This window comes from Lepidochelys olivacea (assembly GCF_965140295.1).
Source record: "Lepidochelys olivacea isolate rLepOli2 genome assembly, chromosome: 6".
Lineage (NCBI taxonomy): Eukaryota > Metazoa > Chordata > Testudines > Cheloniidae > Lepidochelys > Lepidochelys olivacea.
The window spans coordinates 3,218,979-3,231,090 of NC_140416.1; the positions used below are offsets into that span (position 1 = coordinate 3,218,979).

The 12,112-nt window shown below is 41.8% G+C and overlaps 1 pseudogene across 1 annotated transcript in view; it reads left to right on the forward strand.

The window, feature by feature from the left end:
• The first annotated feature begins 1,503 nt into the window (after positions 1-1,503).
• The window catches only part of LOC311522633 (up-regulator of cell proliferation-like), a 48,649-nt pseudogene continuing 38,040 nt past the window's right edge, over positions 1,504-12,112 (forward strand). The window contains exons 1-4 of the transcript in view: positions 1,504-1,676; positions 7,951-8,252; positions 9,076-9,162; positions 9,527-9,589. The product of the transcript in view is annotated as an up-regulator of cell proliferation-like (transcript). The remainder of the gene's footprint in view (positions 1,677-7,950; positions 8,253-9,075; positions 9,163-9,526; positions 9,590-12,112) is intronic.

Here is a 12,112-nt window from a genome sequence, read left to right on the forward strand (position 1 = left end):
GCCCTGAATTTCCCCAAAAAACATTGTTCCAGGACAGGGCTGGACTTTTCAGAACACATCAGAGATATAATATGTCCATTGCTTTTGTAAGAAGACAAATATTCCACAATTTGCTACTTTAATTGGAGTTATTAAACAGTTCAGTTTAGACACAGCACTGGATTAGTTAAGATTGAAAATAAACAAGTTTATTCAATTACAAAGAAAATTACCTGGCAGAGCGGGGTGGGGACTTTGGGGAAGGGGGTGGAATTGGGGCGGGGAGAGGGTGGTGCAGGGGCTGGGCCATGGGAGGGTGGGCTCAAGCACCCATGGGGCAGAGGGGAAGTCGGCGCCTCTGCCTCTTTAAGGCCTGGTCTACACTGCGGGGGGGGAGCGAGCTAAGTCAGTCTAAGTTACGCAACTTCAGCTACGAAAATAGCATAGTTGAAGTCGACGTACTTCGAGTTACTTACCACGGTGTCTTCGCTACAGTAGGTCGACTGCTGATGCTCCCCCGTCGACTCCGCCTAGGTTTCTCGCTCCGGTGAAGTACTGGAGTTGACGGGAGAGCGCTCGGTGGTCGATTTATCGCGTCCTCACTAGACGGGATAAATCGACCCCCGCTGGATCAATCGCTCTGGAGGTAAGTGTAGACATGCCCTAAGTCTCATGTTATCCCTTATATAAGCCCGAGCAAACATCTTATCATTAGACAGGATCTCCCTAGACTGGGACAGAGAGCGGAAGGTAAGTGCCCTTTTGAGGTACAATAAAATCTGGAAACTTCTTAGCATACAAATCTCTGGGCCAATCCTGCGCACCTTACTTTTACTCAGCCCTTGCTTAGACTTCAGCTGGGAGTTTACCTGAGGTGAGGCATGAGTTAATAAAGATGGGATGTTGGCACCAAGTCAGATAAGGACGTGCATGAATTTAACAGAAAAGTCAACAATAAATATGCCAGGAGGGTATTTCACTCTACTTACAAATGGGATTGCTGCTAATCTAATCCCTGCCTTTCATATTTACCTCCTCAGGGTCCAAAATATTAGAGACAAGAATCCTGGTAATTACTACAACAAACATGCTGGTATCTAACTAGCAAAACAGCTAACCCCTCATTTCCTGCCCTGGGAAGGAAAAGACAGGTAAAAGGAGGAGCTTTGAAACAGCGGGCCAGGAAGGTGTGAGTGATCCAGAACTGCAGTTCAATTTTGGCAGCATTATTGGAGTTGGCCCTCTCTCAACCGCACGGGAACTAACATCCAGTTTGCATGAACCCAGTGAATTGCTATAGCTAATTTCCAGTATTATTACAGAACCATTCCACTTTCAACAGGAAATAGGGGAGGCTGGTGGGTCCGTCTCTCAAATTGTTTAAATGGCCAATCTCATGATCACGGACAAGGCACTTTCCTAGAGCGTTACTCGCTAAACTGAAGCTGTCTCTAGCAGCTTCACAAATCCTGTGTCTTCTGTCTTTTAAAAGCAAATCACTGCGGATCCTGTGATTCAGTGATAATGGCCACTGGTGACAAATACAGGATTCTATGCACCAAACGCAAAGAGCTGATACAACTTATTCAAAGAGACCCTGATAACATCGTGGATGAGTTACTTGCCCTGTCCATCATCACAGAGGAGGAGTACAACAGCTTCAATCAAAAAGAGGACATCGTGATCAAAATCAGGAAGTTGTTAATTCACATACAGAAAAAAGGGGAGTCAACCTGCCAGCAATTTCTGGAGTGTTTAGAAATCCTCTTTCCTGGCACCAATCAGAATTTACAACCTTCTGGCCATGGTAAGTCAAATCTCTTTCTATTTTATTTTTCATTAAAAAAAGGTAATAGCCATAACACTGAGAGAGAGACAGCATATTTCCCAACTATAACAAAATTTTGCATTATATATGTACATGAATGAACATAAGAATGGCCACACTGGGTCAGACCAAAGATCCTGTCTACTGACAATGGCCAGTTCCAGGTGCCCCAGAGGGAATGAACAGAACAAGTAATCATCAAGTGATCCATCCCCTGTCATTCATTCCCAGCCTCTGGCAAACAGAGGCTAGGGACACCATCCCTGCCATCCTGGCTAATCGCCATTGATGGACCTATCCTCCCATGAATTTATCTAGTTCTTTTTTGAACGCTGTTATGGTCCTGGCCTTCACAACATACTCTGGCAAGGAGTTCCACAGGTTGACTGTGCATTGTGTGAAGAAGTACTTCCTTTTATTTGTTTTAAATCTGCTGCCTATTCATTTCATTTGGTGACCCCTAGTTCTCGTGTTATGAGAAGTAGTAAACAACACTTCCTTGTCTACTTTCTCTATACCAGTCCTGATTTTATAGACCTCAATCATATCTCCCCTTAGCCGTCTCTTTTCCAAGCTGAAAAGTCCCAGTCTTATTAAGCTCTCCTCATAGGGAAGTTGTTCCATACCCCTAATCATTTTTGTTGCCTTTTTCTGAATCTTTTCCAATTCCAATATATATTTTTGAGATGGGGCGACCACAGCTGCACGCAGTATTCAAGATGTGGGTGTACCATGGATTTATATAGAGGCAACATGATATTTCTGTCCTGTTATCTGTCCCTTTCTTAATGATTCCCAACATTCTGTTTCCTTTTTTGACTGCTGCTGCACATTGAGTGGATGTTTTCAGAGAACTATCCACAGTGACTCCAAGATCTCTTCCTTGAGTGGTAACAGCTAATTTAGAACCCGTCATTTTATAGGTATAGTTGGGATTATGCTTTCCAATGTGCATTACTTTGCGTTTATCAATATTAAATTTCATCTACCATTTTGTTACCCAGTCACCCAGTTTTGAGAGATCCTTTTGTAGCGCTTCGCAGTCTGCCTGGGTCTTGACTATCTTTAGTAATTTTGTATCATTTGCAAATTTTGCCACCTCAAATTTTGCCACCTGTTTATCCCTTTTTCCAGATCATTTACGAATATGTTGAATAGTACAGGCCCCTGCGGGACACCACTATTTACCTCTTTCCATTCTGAAAACTGACCATTTATACCTACCCTTTGTTTCCTATCTTTTAACCAGTTACCAATCCATGAGAGCACCTTCCCTCTTATCCTGTGGCAGCTTACTTTGCTTAAGAGCCTTTGATGAGTGACCATGTCAAAGGATTTCCGAAAATCTAAGTACACTATATCCACTGGATCCCCTTTGCCCACATGATTGTTGACCCCCTCAAAGAATTCTAGTAGATTGGTGAGGCATGATTTCCCTTTACTAAAACCATGTTGACTTTTCCCCAACAAATTATGTTCATCTATATATCTGACAGTATTTTTCTTTATTATAGTTTCAACCAGTTTAACAGGTACTGAACTCAGGCTTACAGGCCTGCAATTGCAGGGATCACCTCTGGAGCCCTTTTTAAAAATTGGCATCACATTAGCTATCCTCCAGTCATCTGGTACAGAAGCTGATTTAAATGATAGGTTACAGACTACAGTTAGTAGTTCTAAAATTTCACATTTGAGTTCCTTCAGAACTGTTGGGTGAATACCATCAGGTCCTGGTGACTTATTGCTGTTTAATTTATCAATTTGTTCCAAAACCTCCTCTAATGATACCTCAATCTGGGACAGTTCCTCAGATCTGTCACCTAAAAAGAATGGCTCAGGTTTGGGAATCTCCCTCACATCCTCAGCCATGAAGACCAAAGCAAAGAATTCATTTAGTTTCTCCGCAACGGCCTTATCGTCCTTCAGTGCTCCTTTAGCATCTCGATCGTCCAGTGGCCCCACTGGTTGGCTAACTGTTTCTCAAATTCTTTTTTGGCCTCCCTAATTTTATTTTTACCCTTCATTTGCCAGTGTTTATGCTTCTTTCCATTTTCCTCACTAGGATTTAACTTCCACTTTTTAAAGGATGCCTTTTGCCTCTCACTGCTTCTTTTACTTTGTTGTTTAGCCAAGGTGGCTCTTTTTTGGTTCTCTTACTATGTTTTTTAATTTGGGGTATACATTCAAGTTGAACCTCTACGATGATGTCTTTAAAAGGTTTCCATGCAGCTTGCAGAGATTTCACTTTTGGCACAGTACCCTTTAATTTCTGTTTAACTAACTTCCTCATTTTTGTGTAGTTCCCCTTTCTGAAATTAAATACTACACTGTTGGGCTGCTGTGGTGTTTTTTCTGCCACAGGGATATTAAATTTAATTATATTGTGGTCACTATTACCAAGCGGTCCAGCTATATTCACCTCTTGGACCAGATCCTGTGCTCCACTTAGGACTAAATCAAGAATTGCCTGTCCTCTTGTGGATTCCAGGACCAGCTGCTCCAAGAAGCAGTCATTTAAGGTGTCAAGAAACTTTATCTCTGCATCCCGTCCTGAGGTGACATGTACCCAGTCAATATAGGGATAATTGAAGTCCCCCATTATTATTGAGTTTTTTTTATTTTAATAGCCTCTCTAATCTCCCTGAGCAATTCACAGTCACTATCACCATCCTGGTCAGGTGGTCGGTAATATATCCCTACCACTATATACTTATTATGAGAGCGTGGAATTTCTATCCATAGAGATTCTATGGCACAGTTTGATTCATTTATGGGTTTTACTTCATTTGATTCTACTCTTTCACGTATAGTGCCACTCCCCCACCAGCAGGACCTGTTCTGTCCTTCCAATATATTTTGTACCCTAGTGTTACTGTATCCTATTGATTATCCTCATTCCACCAAGTCTCTGATGCCTATTATATCAATATCCTCATTTACCCATTTTATTATTTAGACTTCTAGCACTGGTATATAAGCACTTTAAAAACTTGTCTCCTTTGAGCTGTCCACATTACACAATATAATTAAATGGGACTCTTTTTCATTTGACTGTTTCTGATCAGATCCTGCCTGTATTTTATCATTTTCCATCCTCTCGTCCTTAAGAGGACACAGAGATTCTCAATTAATAGATCTTCTCTATTAATAGTTCCTCCCCTAAGGGATGTCCGAACCACATGCTCCTCCACACTTCTCGGCCTTCCACCAGCCCTGAGTTTAAAAACTGCTCTATGACCTTTTTAAATTTAAGTGCCAGCAATCTGGTTCCATTTTGGTTTAGGTGGAGCCCATCCTTCCTGTATAGGTTCCCCCTTTCCCAAAAGTTTCCCCAGTTCCTAATAAATCTAAACCCCTCCTCCCTAGACCATTGTCTCATCCACACACTGAGACCTTGCAGCTCTGCCTATCTAACTGGCCCTGCGCATGGAACTGGAAGCATCTCAGAGAATGCTAACATGGAGGTCCTGGACTTGAGCTTTGCAAACAGGGACTGCTAAGAGGGAGTTTTGAGAGGGAGTTTGGAAGGGGAGTGGGAAGGGGGCGAGGTACACTTGCCATTCTTTAAAACCTTTAAACTAAACTTTAATCAAAACTTCTTGTTTTAAACAAAAACCCTATCATTAACCTAGATAGTTGTAGGAGAGACTGCAGGCAGAAGCCCAGCAGCAGATTGGGGGCTATCCAGTTTTTTGCGCTCAGTGCAGTATGATTACCTGCCCTGTGGGTGGGTGGCATATGTGTGCATTTGGTGCAAGGAGCTCCTGGCCCTCAGAGAACACGTACGGGCTTTGGAGGCCAGGGTGACAGAACTGGAGGAGCTAAGGGAGGCAGAGAGGTATGTTGAGGAGGCTTTCAAGGACACTGTAGATTTGTCCCACCTCCGGTCAGACAGCCCCAGCGCTGTTAAGTAGGATGGAAGGCCCAGAGAAGGAGAGCAGTCAACAGGAACAGAGGGAAACCTTCCCATAGTTGGGACCCTCCTTCCAGATGATGTTGGGGTAGCCTCTTGCACTGAGGTTACCTCTCCAGGGGAGGGAATTGCAGTCATTAGGAAAAGGCAGGTGTTAGTAATGGGAGATTTGATCATTAGAAACATAGATAGCTGGGTTTGTGATGACCGGGAGAACCGTATGGTGACTTGCCTGCCTGGTGTGAAGGTTGCGGATCTCTCGAGGCATCTAGATAGACTTATGTGTTGTGCTGGGGAGGAGCCGGTGGTCGTGGTACATGTAGGTACGAATGACATAGGGAAGGGTAGGAGAGACGTCCTGGAGGCCAAATTTAGGCTGCTAGAAAAGAGACTGAAATCCAGGACCTCTATGGTGGCATTCTCAGAAATGCTGCTTGTTCCATGCTCAGGGCCAGGTAGGCAGGCAGAGCTGCAGGGTCTCAATGCGTGGATGAGATGATGGTGTAGAGAGCAGGGGTTTAGATTTATTAGGAACCGGTTAGGTTCACTCCCTCTGGGGCACCTGGCATTGGCCACTGTCAGTAGACAGGATACTGGGCTGGATGGACCTTTGGTCTGACTCAGTATGGCCATTCTTATGACTTCAATCTCTTACCTAGCAGCCTAAATTTGGCCTTCAGGACCTCTCTCCTATCCTTCCCTATGTCACTGGTACCTACATGTACCATGACCACCGGCTCCTCCCCAGCACTACACATAAGTCTATCTAGATGTCTCGAGAATGAAATGTTATGTCTGAACATTTAAATTCACTGCTGCAGTGGTTCTCCAGCTGTGGTCCAGATAATACTTGCTGGTGATCCATTTGTATGGTTTTACTCAATATTTCATTGCTTTTGTGGTTTTGATGTGGGTGTTGTTTGTCTTTATCAACCTTAACTGTTTTGAATTATTTTTTTTACATTTGAAAAATCAGGACAAAAATATAAAACCGGAGACATAAAGAGTACATAGTGACTAGTTGTAAAGCATCCCCTTCCCCAAGTCTCACCCAAACACCCTCACCATTCCTGCTGCAAGTCCAGCTCTGACAACCCATGTGTGGTTTGTGAGATTTGTTCTTTCAACTGGCAAACCATCTGTGATTTGCCAGCCAGGGCTGCTGTCAGAGGAGCACAGGAGGTGGAAGCCATGTTCCTCAGAGCTACTCAGGAGCAACCTTCCCCTCCATGCCACCTGTGATATTTGGAGGGTACTGGTTTTTGCACATCCCTCAGCTGTCCATCTCTGATGGCAGAGTTCTTTGTGGCCTTTATCTTCACTGCAAGAGTTAGCTAGACTTAGTATACTCAAGTTACTGCACTTGAGCTAGCCTAGCTCTAGTGAGAGCAACCACACTTCAAAACAACACTGGAGTAACACAGAATGATTTGAGTAGCAGAGTGATTGGATTAGGTGCTGCTGAGAGGTAATACAGGATCATTAGCTGCAGCTTCAGCGGCATGCACACACAGGCACAAGGTAGCTAACCTGAGTTTAATCGACACTTAACTACAGCTAGAGATTCTTGTTTGTGGACAAGAGTCTAGTTGGGGTAATACTCAAATTATTATTTAAACTAACTGTGCTGTGAAGACACATCCTGAGAACTGCACATCTTTGACTGACAAGCAGCCCAGCTACGTTCTTTGGAACAGTACCTAGATGGCTCCAAATGATTTTATATATCAGTTTTCATTGACTGCTACTCCTTCTACTCATCATTAATTAGCTGATTACTTGTAAGCATCCTACACAGAGCAAAAGTATAAAAAAAATGGTAAAAATGCCTGATTCTACATAGACTCATAGATTTTTAAGGCTCGAAGGGACCATTATGATCATCTAGTCTGACCTCCTGCAAATCGCGGGCCACAGAACCACACACACCCCTTCCTGTAATAGACCCAGAACCTCTGGCTGAGTTACTGAAATCCTCAAATCTTGATTTGAAGACTTCAGACCAGCAAGTGACTCCAAGCTGCAGATTCTAAGATTCTAAGTGACAATTTTCAACTCAAATGTTTTAGGAGAAAATGTGTTTATTCTCCATCTCAAATTGTTTAACTTGCAGATTACCTGTGAATGTTCCAGGAATGCTACAAGACTAAGTACATTAAAGCTAACCATAGCTTCTTTGCAAATCCTGTTTCTTGTTCTTTAGATTGAAAAAAGTCTTTTTTTGTCCTAGGACTTGTGATTTAGAAAAATCTGCTGATGAAAAACCCTCAGAGATTATACGCAACAAAAGAAAAAAGTTAGTTGAAATTCTTCAAAAAGACCTAGAACTCATCTTGGATGAATTACTCTCCCAATCCATTGTCACAGAGGAGGAATACAATACCTTGGACAAAACAGAAGAGGATCCCAAGAAGAAGATAAGAAAATTGTTGATTCTGATACAGAAAAAGGGGGAATCAGTCTGCCAGCAATTTCTGGGATGTTTAGAAATTGTATTTCCAGGTATAGATCAGGATTTATATTTAAGTTCTGGTGAGTTGTATTTTATTTTTCATAAGGGAAGAATATGATAGCCATAAAATTGAGTATGTCCACATTTCCAGTTAGAGATCTATATTAAGAAATATATATTGTAACGTAAATGTCTATACAGCAAAGGAACAATGTTAAGTCCTGATTACACTCTGTCCATTGTTTTCAACCCAGCTCACAAGCAGACCGGCTAGGTAACCCACACAGTGAGGAACCATACACTAACCCCCTGTAGTATATAGATATGAATTGCGCATGGAATAAACCATTTTAGAAGATGGATCCAGATTCAGTAAATATCTATAGTGTAGACAGGCCCAAAGATAATGTATTCGATATACAACAACATTATCTTCTGATGGAGAATTAATTGAGAAGACCATCATAATCTCTGTCATTCAGTCAGTCTTAACTCAATCCTAGATACACAGCTCAGACCTTGTTAAAAGTTTTATGAGAGCTTCTGAGTGTATAGATCTCATACCTCTCGCTGCCTTCATCCCCTGTATTTCAGTATTTTGCACCTTGCAGAGAAAGGTGCTATCTTCCCACTTCACTGTCGGGTTATTTATGCATCATGACTCTGTTAATAGGACTTATACCAAATCCTATGCATCAGTGGCAGAAGGCACTCTGATGTCGACACCAAAATAACCCAACACCAGCAGTCCCTCCTATCAATTTGTCTCTGAATATTTCTGTTCTTAGTAGAACAGGGAGATCTCTGGAGCGTCTGCCCTTAGGACAATCTCAGTGTTTTTTAAAGGGAATTTAGCCAAATTGCAGACCCTTATGTCCATCTCACATTACACACTTTTTCTAGGTTATCCTCAGAGTAAAAGAACTCCCCATCTCATTTCTTTGACAATGGAAGCAGAGAATGACCTTATTTTTCTATTCAATGACAGAGGTAATTAAACTGGAACAGAGCTTTTTTAGGGACTCACCTAAGACTGTGGAATTAACTCCCCCAGGAACTAAGGACCATCACAAACCTCACCAGCTTCTGGCCAAAGTACAAGGCACTTTCATTGGCCTTGCTCTCTCTAACATATTTATTTTTAAAAATCCAAAACAAAACACGCCCCTGCTCACACTTCTGGGGATAGGCTGAGAGAACAAACAATTGACAGATGTGCATCATGCTGCTTAATGCATTGCTGGAAGGTGCTCAGATACTTCTGTGAGGAGTGTGGTCTAAGAACTTGTAGAAAACAGAATTTCACTTAATGCATTTTTCCTCTTGGCTCCCTTGCCAAATTGTTTTATTCCAGAGGAGAAAGTGGACATCCTGCAAGCACCAGAGCTAATAGAGACAACGCCACAACTTCCTAAAGGTATTGCCTCTTACAACCCTTCCTGCTGGCTACTGTGTCACATTACCGTAAATGTGAATGGCAACTAGCTTCGGAACTAGTTTTGACAATTTTACTAGATATTACTGTTTATTGATATAATTCTCTGAATGTTATAACACAGGAGGACAAATATAATCCAGCCACTGCTTCATTAAGGGCCTTATCCATATCCCACTGAAATCTATAGAAGCCTTTCCACTGACTTCAGCGGGAGCTGGATCCATCACTGTGCTAATAGACAGGGGCCCCAATTATCCTTTTCAGCCTTCGTGCCTTCTAGTCTGATAGTATGTACAGTGGGTTACTAACATATTTATCCTTCTTGAGATTTATACAGTACCCATCACAGTGGTATCTGAGGATTCCTGGATCTGCTACATCATTAATCCTGGGGTTTTAAATTGAGATGTTCTAAACTACTAAGGATTGATGCTTAGTGTTTTTGTGTGGTTTATATTAGCGAAAGTATCCAAAGCCATCATAAATCTAATAGTATTTTTAACTAATGAGATGCAATACTAATGACACATGGACGTGGGAAAATTATGAGGACTACCTTTGGGGAGGTCTTTTTGCTTCTGTTCTGGGTCTTGCTGAATAGCAACTTCTTGTTCCTGAATTAAAGAATCTAGGAAGAAATTCAAAGGAAAATATATTATCACCATTAATTACTAAGTCTCTATATTTACTAAGTAGTAGAAAAAACACCGCTGAATTCCCTAGGTGCAGAAGTTGTCAGTGTATCAAGGACCATCAGGCATGAAAAAAACAATTTCATCTGCACTTTAGTAGAAGGAAGTGATCTGAGGACTTGTACTTATCAGACCTTCCTTAGGGGAAAGGCTATCTGGGAATTCCCTCTTTTCTCAGACTTAAATTTGGCTGCATAAATCCTTCAGGTTTTTTTGTTTTGTTTTGCTCACAGTAATTTGAAAGGCTTCTTTCGGACTCATTTCTAAACTCTTCATTTTAATCTAACTTTGAGGTTTTTGCTTTGATTGGACTCTGAGAACATGAGTCCAAAATTTGGACGGAAAAGGTCCGTGGATATTGGATCTATATCCAATTGTAATTCAGCTAGCTGACCTAACACTGCTCTACTCAATTGTACAGAAACTGAGCTTTAGGAAATAGTCTTGTAGAACTTGCAAAGAGGAGTTGACTGAAAATCTGAACATCCAGTGAGAAAGCATGCTGGGAAGAAAGATGGAAATCTAGCCATTTCTTCTAAAACTTCTTGTGCTACTACGAGAAAAAAATACGCTCTTAACCGAAACATTTCACAGATTCAATGCTCAAATTGAATGAGTTGCCTAGGGAGGTGGTAGAATCTCCTTCCTTAGAGGTTTTTAAGGTCAGGCTTGACAAAGCCCTGGCTGGGATGATTTAACTGGGAATTGGTCCTGCTTTGAGCAGGGGGTTGGACTAGATGACCTCCTGAGGTCCCTTCCAACCCTGATATTCTATGATTCTATGATTCTATGAAATTAAACATGCAGCAATTAGTTGGTATTGTTAGAATAATAGCTGAAACTAAAAAATTCACATATGCTGATGAAAGATAGCAGCACAAATAAAGCAAAATTTGTGGAAAAGCTGCAGTCCACGATACAAAGCATAGTGAACTCAGATTCCCTACAAAGTATGGTCCTGAAGTGACAATCATAGTATTACCATATTGCTAATCATTTTGCTTTGAGTCACTACTCTCTCGCAGTGAAAATAACCAGAGAATGACTGTAGCTGTGAGGGAAATACTGCCCTCGCTTTCAAATTCTCAAGTGTTTCCTTTATTTAGCACTTTTTGAGTGGCACCTATGACCCTCCTTTCCCCCAAATTTAATGTGCCCTCACAGGGCAAAAAAGTCAATTTGTAAACCCATCTCTGCCTCTAAAACCTGTTCCATTGCTGCTGTGGCTGATAGACAGCTCCCCACTCAGCAATTGGCTAAATATATTTTCTCAATTATTATATTTATGATTCGTATTGCAGTAGCACCTATAGCAGTGAGCTGTGAGAAGGCCTGGTTTGTGAGTGGTATGATGACCCCTGACTCTCCAAAGAAGAGAGCACATTGTATCATGGAAGACATGGATTTGTCCTCAGGTGAGGCTGCAGTTGTCTGTATGTCCCTATAAATCATGTTTATGGGAGAAGAACGAAGAAAGGTTGGGAACATGGGCAAGATTACAAAAATCCTACACTAGTGTCCATCATTGACTGAAAACAGCAACATATTCACAGAGGGAAAACTAAGAATACAGAGCAATCTAATTATTGAAGTGCACGAGAAGTGTAGCTCCTTGATGTATCTGTCACTTGTATGTATTGCCATACTCTAATTACAGCTTGACATCACTCTCCTAGTGTCACAATCAACAATTGCCAAACAATATCACAGAAATCACAACGACCCTGATTCTCCACTGCATCCCACTGCAACTCAGAGGTAGTGAGGAGTGGCCAGGGCAGGGAGCAGGTTACATCTCCCTGATCCTCAG